This window comes from Sinocyclocheilus rhinocerous, unplaced genomic scaffold, assembly GCF_001515625.1.
Source record: "Sinocyclocheilus rhinocerous isolate Xijiao unplaced genomic scaffold, SAMN03320098_v1.1 scaffold148, whole genome shotgun sequence".
Lineage (NCBI taxonomy): Eukaryota > Metazoa > Chordata > Actinopteri > Cypriniformes > Cyprinidae > Sinocyclocheilus > Sinocyclocheilus rhinocerous.
Genome location: NW_015653472.1, coordinates 3,266,050 through 3,275,623, shown reverse-complemented (window position 1 = coordinate 3,275,623; position 9,574 = coordinate 3,266,050). Strand labels below are relative to the sequence as shown.

At 36.1% G+C, this 9,574-nt stretch overlaps 1 pseudogene; it reads left to right on the top strand.

Moving 5' to 3' along the window:
• The first annotated feature begins 552 nt into the window (after window positions 1-552).
• On the top strand, window positions 553-4,649 carry LOC107716087 (ADP-ribosylation factor 3-like; annotated as a pseudogene).
• Window positions 4,650-9,574: the final 4,925 nt, after the last annotated feature.

Below are 9,574 nucleotides of genomic sequence, written 5' to 3'. Positions count from 1 at the left end.
GTGTGTGTGTGTGTGTGTGTGTGTGTGTACATGTTTTTCTATCCCAGTGGGGAAGTAAACCTGAATACAGACTGACTCATGGGGACTCGTGTCACCGTGGGGACCTAAATTGAGGTCCCCATGGGGAAACAAGCTTATAAATCATGCAGAATTATTATTATTAATTTATTTATTTTGAGAATGTAAAAATGCAGAAAGTTTTCTGTGAGGGGTAGGGTTGGTGTATGGCTATAGAATATACGGTTTGTACAGTATAAAAACCATTACTATGGAGAGTCCCCACAAGAATAGTAAACCACGCGTGTGTGTGTGTGCGCGCTTATATTTTCTGTCACAACCATTATCAACACATTGGTTTTTAGATCATTGAAAGTAGCGATGCTTGTAGGTAAATGCTTAATAATCTTCTTCTGTTCATTTCTATAGATCTTACATCTTGGTTCATACAGACCACCGCTTGCAGGAGTTTCGTTCTTTGACATTTTGAATGTACATACCTGGATGCGCTTCGATGATATCGCGAGATCTTTTAAGACTCTCCTGCCTATTCCGCTGAGGTCGTCGCGAGAACGGAGTGACTTGCGTGAAATTATCCGGTGTTGGTCTCCGAGGTGAGTAGGGATGTTGCAAAACGTGGAAAAATATGGTTTAATTTCGTCTAAAATAGATTAGACATTGTTGGCGTATTGATATATGTTAAATATTATTTACATTAAATAGCGGAGCAATTTATAATTTGTCAATATGCAGGTCGGCTCTTGCTGCGATAGCATCTCTATACGTCGTGACAAAAATAAAAGGTGTTAGACGTATAAACAGTATCATTGCCTGATGTGACATGCGCCGGTTTATCATGAGAAGGCATTTCTGTCTTATGAATGATACAAAGGGATGCGAGCATCCTTGCGTATTCATTAGCAGCCCACCTACAGTATGTGTAGGGCAGGCTGACATTAGAAATCATTTCTCATATCAGGGTTCTCTGATCTTAAATGTTTGTTTCCATTTGCCAGTGTGTTAAAGCCGGCTGATTCTGAAAGCTGAATGTGATTAGATCTGGGCTTCAGTAGTTCTGTTGGATTAAAATTATGATACAAGTTAACAGTCTCAGATTTTCTGGCATTTGCATACTACACTAATGATGTTGATGTCATCACCATTTTATGGAGGATGAAGAATCTCTCTTCCTGACAAACACATTAAGAGTCACATCTCATGAATCTGTCCATTGGCACCTCTCATTCTGTTAATCAGCACCTAAAATAAAGCAATACTTCAACTTTAAACAATACTTTAAAACTGTGTAAAGCAATCATACTGGACTGGGAAGTAGATTTGTATTTTACATGATTTTTTAATCTATATGTATTGTTCTTAACTCAATGTTATGTACGCATTTATTTAGTCAGTGCATGATGACAGTTATGAATCATTACTATCATCATTATGAATTTGCAGACAAGCACTCTCACTGTACGGCTAGTTCAAGTTGACTTTACATTAACATGATATCACTGATATGTTCATGTGCTCTGGTTCTGTTTTTAAGGATTTTTTTCCCCCAGGTTTTAGTAACTTCTATAGTTTTCCAAACACAAAGTAAGCTTTATTAGTAAAGTGTGCATATCGTTTTAGTGTACTGCTATGTTATAAATGAAAATTCTGTAACTATTTACTCACCTGATTTTTCATTTACTCTGAATGTGTTGCTTTCTGTGAAAGAAATATTTTTTTTTATTTTGTCCAGCCACGGTTAAAGATCATAGATGTATTAATCATTAAAATTGCAGAAGGGTTTCTAGAAGATTTAAAAGAGGAACATTGGCATATTTGTAATGAATTAGATGGAGATAAGAGAGTACAATGTGGTAGCAAGTATTCTTTTTGAAAGGGCCAGTGTTTTAACTGGAGGTATGACAGTTGCAATTGTGTCAATTAAAAAAAACTGACCATAGATTTTCTCTTTTGATGTTGGTAAAGGCTAACCAGCTATCATGGGGAACATTTTTGGCAACCTTTTGAAGAGCCTCATTGGAAAAAAGGAAATGCGGAGTTTGATGTTCGGGCTGGATGCAGCTGGGAAGACCACAATCTTGTACAAACTGAAGCTGGGAGAGATAGTGACTACCATTCCTACTATTGGTGAAGCACATTTTTAGACTTAAAATGTTGAATTGCTTGGTTATTATTGTATTATTTTCCTCTTGCAAAGAGACAAAGGCATTGATGTCATGTTTTAAGAGTCTGGCCACTGTGTAATTTGTGTGCCATTGTGTTTTCTTGTTATTAGGTTTTAACGTGGAGACTGGTGAGTACAAAAATATCAGTTTTACAGTGTGGGATGTTGGTGGCCAGGACAAAATCCGACCTCTGTGGCGTCACTACTTCTAGAACACATAAGGTGAGAAGAGGACTCGTACACACACATACACACTCTAAAAACACAAACAGGATTTTGTGTCAGACAGAGCCACGATGAATAGCCAACGAATGTGACATCAACTAAACCCTTGGTATTTAAAAAGGAAATCTTTCCAAAGTTTGGGGTTGGTACTTTTTTATTTATTATTATTATTTTTTTTTTTTTTTAGAAAAATCTCATATTCTCACCAAGGTTCCATTTATTTGATCAAAATTACAGTAAAATAAGTAAAATTGTAAAATATTATTACAATTTAAAATAGCTGTTTTCTATTGGAATACATTTAAAAATGTAATTTATTCCTGTGATGGTAAAGCTGAAATTTCAACAGCCATTACTCCACATCTCGTGATCCTTCAGAAATCATTCTAATATGCTGATTTGGTTCTCAAGAAACATTTCTTATTATCATCAACGTTGAAAACAGTTGTGCTGCTTATCATTTTTGTGGAAACGGTGATACATTTTTTCAGGATTCTTTGATGGACAGAAAGTTTACAGGAACAGCATTTATTTGAAACAGAAACCATTTGTAATATTATAAATATATTTACTGCCACTTTTAATCAATATAAGGTGTCCCTGTTGATTAAAAATATGAATTCCTTAAAACAATGTACTGACCCCCAAACCTGTTTCAATAGGAAATACATCAACACGGAAACAAAGAAAACAGTACTTCTCAAGTTTTATCATTTGATCTTTAATGCATCTTATTAAATTTAGCATTGAAATTAGAATTAAGATCTCATATTGGGGTCCACAAGGGTCTTTATTTTTTCCTGTTATTAATCACTAACTTTCTATAATCACATTTCACATAATTTCCAATGTATTTTGAAGGTCTCATCTTTGTGGTGGACAACAATGACCGTGAGCGAGTGAATGAAGCCAGAGAAGAGCTGATGAGGATGCTGGCTGAGGATGAACTGAGAGACGCTGTACTCCTTGTCTTTGCCAACAAGCAGGCAAGAGCTTCCTTGTGCTTCTGCTGTTTTCTTCAAATCAGAAACAGTTCATTGATGTTAGCATTGCATCTGCTGTCTACCCATTTTAAAGCAGCCCTAGTATGTGCCTCAGTTTCTGTAATGTATGTGTCGATTTGTTGAAGATGGAAACATAGCTGCTGTAACATTATGTACGGTTGTAGTTCGTTAGTTACAAGGGATTACTGTAGATGCTGAGGAATGATCAGAGCTCACGTTTGTAAGATAGAAAATTTCCCTCAGTCTGTATGGTCTGTATGTGTTTGCCTCGTCTTCCAGATGGCAGAGGTGAAAGCAGGCTATTTTTGGGCTGGATGGGCTCTCTGATGATTTGGAGAACTCATTGCCGGCAGTGGTTGTTGAGGTCTGCCACTGATGTGTTGAGCAGTTTTGACCACCCGCTGAAGGTCTCTCTGATCTGATGATGTGCAGCTGCCGTATCTTAGTGAGAAGCAGTAGGTCATGATGCTCCCAACACTGAATCTGTAAAAGATCTCAAGAGAAATGGAGGCTTTTCAGTGTATGCAGGGATTCTAGACACTGGTTCCAGGAAAATGAGCTCATGAACTATGGGAAATCGTCTATGATGAGTGCATGCCATATGTATATAAATAGTAAGATATGTAGTTGTGTCTGTTTCTCTCTCACTCTCCAGGATCTGCCAAATGCCATGAATGCTGCAGAAATCACAGATAAGCTGGGTCTCCACTCCCTGCGCCATCGTAACTGGTACATCCAGGCCACTTGTGCCACCAGCGGAGATGGTCTATATGAGGGTCTGGACTGGTTGGCCAACCAGCTCAAGAACAAGAAATGAGAAGTAGAAGCAGACCGGATCCAAGAGGAGCCGGTGTGGGCGAAGAGTCACCTGAGTGGCAGCTCATCAGGGAGCACCAGTGGTTTCCAAGTTTCTTTCATTCTGTTTACAAGCTGAGACCAATAGGAGCCGGGTCATTTCAGACAGTGTAACCCCTCGCTATGTCCCACCTAACAGATCCGTGAGATGATTGGGGAAGCACCCATGATTCATATTCATATTTACTAGTGAAGATAGACATCTCAGTTTCTTATGTCTCTACACTGTAAATGTATAAAAGACAGTAACGGGGAGTGAATGAAAAGCTTTTACTTATATTAATACTGTGGGAGTAACTCTTAAATGCAGGTCATTTAAACTATATTAAATGCACTGATAGATGAGAAACCTGTTGATTCAGTTTCCCGAAATATTCAAATAAAATCAAGTGAAATGTTATTCAGAAGACAATGAAGAAACATGTTTTTTTGCTACAGTGGTGTTGTTTTGCTACTGAAAAGTAAATATGCATTGTGATTTATTATTAGCATATCAGCCAGACTTCATGACTGTCAGTGTTACAGACAAAGTGGTGATGATGCTCTTATTGCATGCATTCACACAATAACCAGTCTCTGCACAGGTTGCTGAGCAAGCTTTGGTTAGTGCTGGATGTAAATAGATCCGACTGTAGAGCTCTTGTCTTGGCATGCGCATTTGAAAACGATTAAATAGCACATTGTTCCGTGTACAAAAACTGTTTCTTTTGTGCTTATATTGTTCACTACCCAAGCTGCTGTTCTGTTGTGTAGCTAATTGCGTTTGTTTCACCCATTGTATCCGCTGCTCTTGCACGCTGTTTGTCTGTGTCGTGCCGTGTAGACATGCTCATTGACTGTGTCATTGCATTCGTGTTAGTTACTTTTTGCTAGTGTTGCATGGGCAGATCTGAGGAGCTGACTGGAACTGGAAAGAGTGTCAAAGCGACTTTACAGTAGACGCAGGTACTAATAGACTCAAGTATTTATGGCTGTGTCTGTGTGTGTATGCTCATGAATGACTAAGTGACACGCTTAATAAAGTATGCACTTAGATAATTTCATGTGAATATCTATTATTTGTTGTAGTCCTGTGTCCATACACTCTTAAAAATGCTGGGTTAAATACAACCCAGCACTGGGTAAAATGTGGACAAACCCAGGGATTGGGTTGTTTTCAACCAACGGTTGAACTCAACCTTCTGGGTAGTAACCCAACCGCTGGGGCAAAACAACCCAATCCCTGGGTTTGTCCACATTTTACCCAGTGCTGGGTTGTATTTAACCCAGCATTTTTTAGAGTGTAAATTTTTTTTATTTATGTTCCTTGGATTGAGATACTATGGAGAAAATTCTGCAAGCATTAAAATCATGTTGCCTAAAAACAATTTTTAAAAATGTTTTTCCAACTTTGCATCTGAACAAACAGTCATTTTTCCATTATCCATTCTTCCATTTAGGCATCAATTTAGCTTTACAACTTTAGTTTTAGCTTTAACTAAAACTGAAACTATTAAAAATCATTTTTGTTAATTAAAACTAAGATTAAATAAAATATAAATATTACAAAAAAATTTAACATTTAGAAATTTGGCAACTAGCTGAAATAAATACTCAAATTACTTAAAAGTTAATTAAAGCTTATAAGCTAGTTAAAACCTAATAATAAAAAAAGCAACAAAAGCACATTACAAAATTAAAACTGAAAATCCAAAAAAGAAAAAAAGAAAAGAAAAAATTCTAAATATTAATAAATACTATATTAGTATATAAATAATACTAGAATAACACTGTTGTCAACTAGGCTTTTTCAGTTATTACACTCCAAAATGTTTAAATATGGTCAAATAATTAAATATATAATAAGCAATACCAAATAGTTTACTCTACTTGTGTCTTTTTATAAACAATACTAGATCATATTTCATCAAATCATTACCTTCAGCATATTATAGTATTTATTATTTATATTTTGAATTAGCTTTTTATATTTTCAGTTTTCATTTTAGTTTTAGTTCAAGTTTATTAAATTTGTCATGCGCTTTTGTCATCAGCTTGCCAAGGCAAAATTTAAAATTTTTTTTTTCTTTAAATCTTTTCTAAATTATTTTAGTTCTAAAAAATTGTTTACATATAGGCCTGATAATTATATAAAATTTTGATGATGATTTTAACAGTTTAGTTTTGGCTAACAATAACAACACTGATTCCCTTAAATCAAAGTCAGAAGTATTTACGTATATGACAGGTGCTTGTGCTCCACAAAGTAAAAATTATGGGGAAAACAACACGTAACACAACAAAACCACTCAAGTCTTTCAGAACCAGCCAAGTCTTTATAACAAAAATGAACCCACATGCCTGATGAAGTTCATCTACTATAATTGCTTCCATTCTGGGATCTTTTTTTTTTCTTCCAGAATTCGGTTTACACACACGGCTTAGTCGCTTCAGTCATTCAGCGGTTTGGTGTGCAATTATAACATTTGTTTCTGCATTCTGATAACTTTATCAGACACCACAGAATGTGATAAATCTTATCTTTGTGTGGTTTGTGAAAATTTCATAGAGCGTACTGAAAGCACTTCATCTGCTCTGTGTGAACACTTACGGCTCTTAGACTCAGAAAAGCCTAGAAATAATAAGAAGGGAAGTCTGTTTGTTTAGCAAGATGCCCAGTACCTCACCCCCTTATTCTGTGGCAAATCCCACACACCTCCCTGCCTGCCCTCACAGTGTGTGTCTCCAGGGGCGTGACAGCAGTATGTGGGTCAGGGCTGCTCCCTGGGTTGCCAGCCCCAATGGCCCCCTGCAGGCCGCTCATAATAGCGGCACCATGGCGGGTGCCATAGCTGGGATTCCCTCCCGTAACCGGGGCGCCCTCGCCCAGGGCACAGACTCACTGGCAGCAATTCTGCAATCAATTCATCAATCTGTGATGGGAGCGGCGACCACTGAAGCCAGGCCATGACCACCAGCAATGAGGCTAAGAAGCAGGACTGGAGAAATCAGGAGCTGGATGGCGTACAGCTGATTATTTAGGGGTCTGATATTCAGTCATAGCAGACGGGCATAATGAGAGTTTTTTTCACTTTGGGAAGGTTCTCAAAAAGTTGAAATTACTACATGGATTGTCAAGCATGAACAAGCAAGTACACACACACTTGAACACAATAATGTTACATTTGGAGTGAGGCAGGGCTGTAGCCAGAAACATTGAAGGGAACACATCGACTCCAGATTAGTGGCTGATCAATATGACTTTTCAATGACAATTGTTCCCCCCCCCCCCTTATCTTGAATATTTGATTACTTCCTCCAAAATTTTAAAAGTAGCAAACATGAAAAAAAGTTGTTGTTATTATTAAAAGTAGTAGTAGTAGTAGTTTTGCTCATTCAAACAGTAGCAAATGCAAAAACGTAGAATAATAATAACAATAATAATCACTAAAGCACTAAATAAACACTAAAAAAGAAAACATTGTATAATAATAATTGTATAAAAAATTATAAAAAAAATATATACAATATAAAAATACAAAAAATTGTATAATTATTCTAATAAATAATAAGTAGGCTAGTTTTTCTAATTCAAACTGTATCAAACACTCAAAAAAGTAAAATAACAAAAACAACAACAACAATGACAAAAGAATGCTTGCTTATTCAAACAGGGAAAAACACTAAATAAATAAAAAAATAAATAAAAGCTTATTCATAACCAAGTCCACTGAAATGGGTCAAAATGTGGTGTGATAATATACCAGGAAAATGTTAGTGATTTATGGACATGGGGGTGTTCAGTAGGTTATTATTACTGTCAGTTTAAATCTTTGTCTGTATACCCACAAAGTGACCATTATAACTGTACAGTACAAAATAAACTCGAACCGATGAAGATTGACGTTTTCGCAAAATCCTTCATCATTTAGCTGATGTCTCCATCTGCTGGACAACCAAACGTAGCGTTACGTCCGTCTTCCAAGTCAAGTCAAGTCAAGTCACTTTTATTTATATAACGCTTTATACAATACAGATTGTGTCAAAGCAGCTTTGCAGTGACAAACAGGAAAATAATTCGTCAATAATGCAAGAGGACAATAACAAATCAGTTCATCGTTGATTCAGTGATGTCATCATCCAGTTTATCTCTCTTCCAATAGTGTTTGTGCAATCAAGCCGACAAGATTGCCAGAAATTACTCGTCTCCAACAAAGCAAGCCATGCAAGCACTGTCACCGTTAGTTTTACTTTTCTTTTTGTTTTCATTTTTGAAAAACTTATCTTTGCTGTTTACCTTAAGCTACGGAGGCTCTCTTTTATTTATTTATTTGATTCCTCAGTGTTTGCTAAACGTTCTGTAATTTATTAGTCGGTATATAATACAGCATGTGGTGTGTGCCATGCCTCATCTTATTCGTTTTTGTTAATAAACGTTTTGTAAGCTAGTTTGTCATTGTATCTTACTGATTTATTGTTGTTGTGCTTTTTGATTAAGAATAACAATGAATCCATCTTTTGTTTTAGTCTTAAAAAATGAAAGGTGTGTAGATGTATAGCAAAACAGTGACATCAAGATGATCGCGAATTCGAAAGTGAAAGCATCCGAAGCCCGCGGCTTAACACAGCGAAAGAGAAACTCCCGTTCACAAAGTTCAAATCACAAATAATACTACTGATGATAAAGAACGGGTTGAATGTTAACCACTTTCGTTTCCATATAACTATAAACTATGATAAAAGTTAATCAGCATGCATTGAATAATCCCATGTTGTAGCGCAAAAAAAATAAATAAAAATAAATAAATAACAATAATAATATTGCGACCAAATCACGTGCTCGTGCGACCAGCTGAGAAAGTTAGTTGCAAAATAGCGACCAGTGGGAAGAATGAGTCTGAAGCTAGTAAAGTAATAGCAATAAAACTACGGAAACTGCAGTAAAAACTTTGGCAGTAACGTGGTAGATTCATACATTCAGATTCAGATAAACAAACCCTGGGATTTGGACAGTTTCTACATTTGTGTAGGCTATTTATTTTGGTATTAAACAGATTTTTTTTTTTGCTTTAGAAGCTTTGTTGAACTTACATGAAGTGAGGAGCTTTGCATGGTTATAAACAAACAAACAAACAAACAGGTATTTCTATATTTTAGGCTATTTTTTTAATAACAAAGCTTTATTTTTTTTTGTGCTTTTTTTAAAAGAAACTAGTTACATTGAGCTAACCATGACGATGAAGAGCTATCCATGGTGTTACATTTGGTTAATGTACAAGAACCACTGCTAAAGTCAATCTTATAGTGAGTATAGTGGCTATGAAATAGTGTT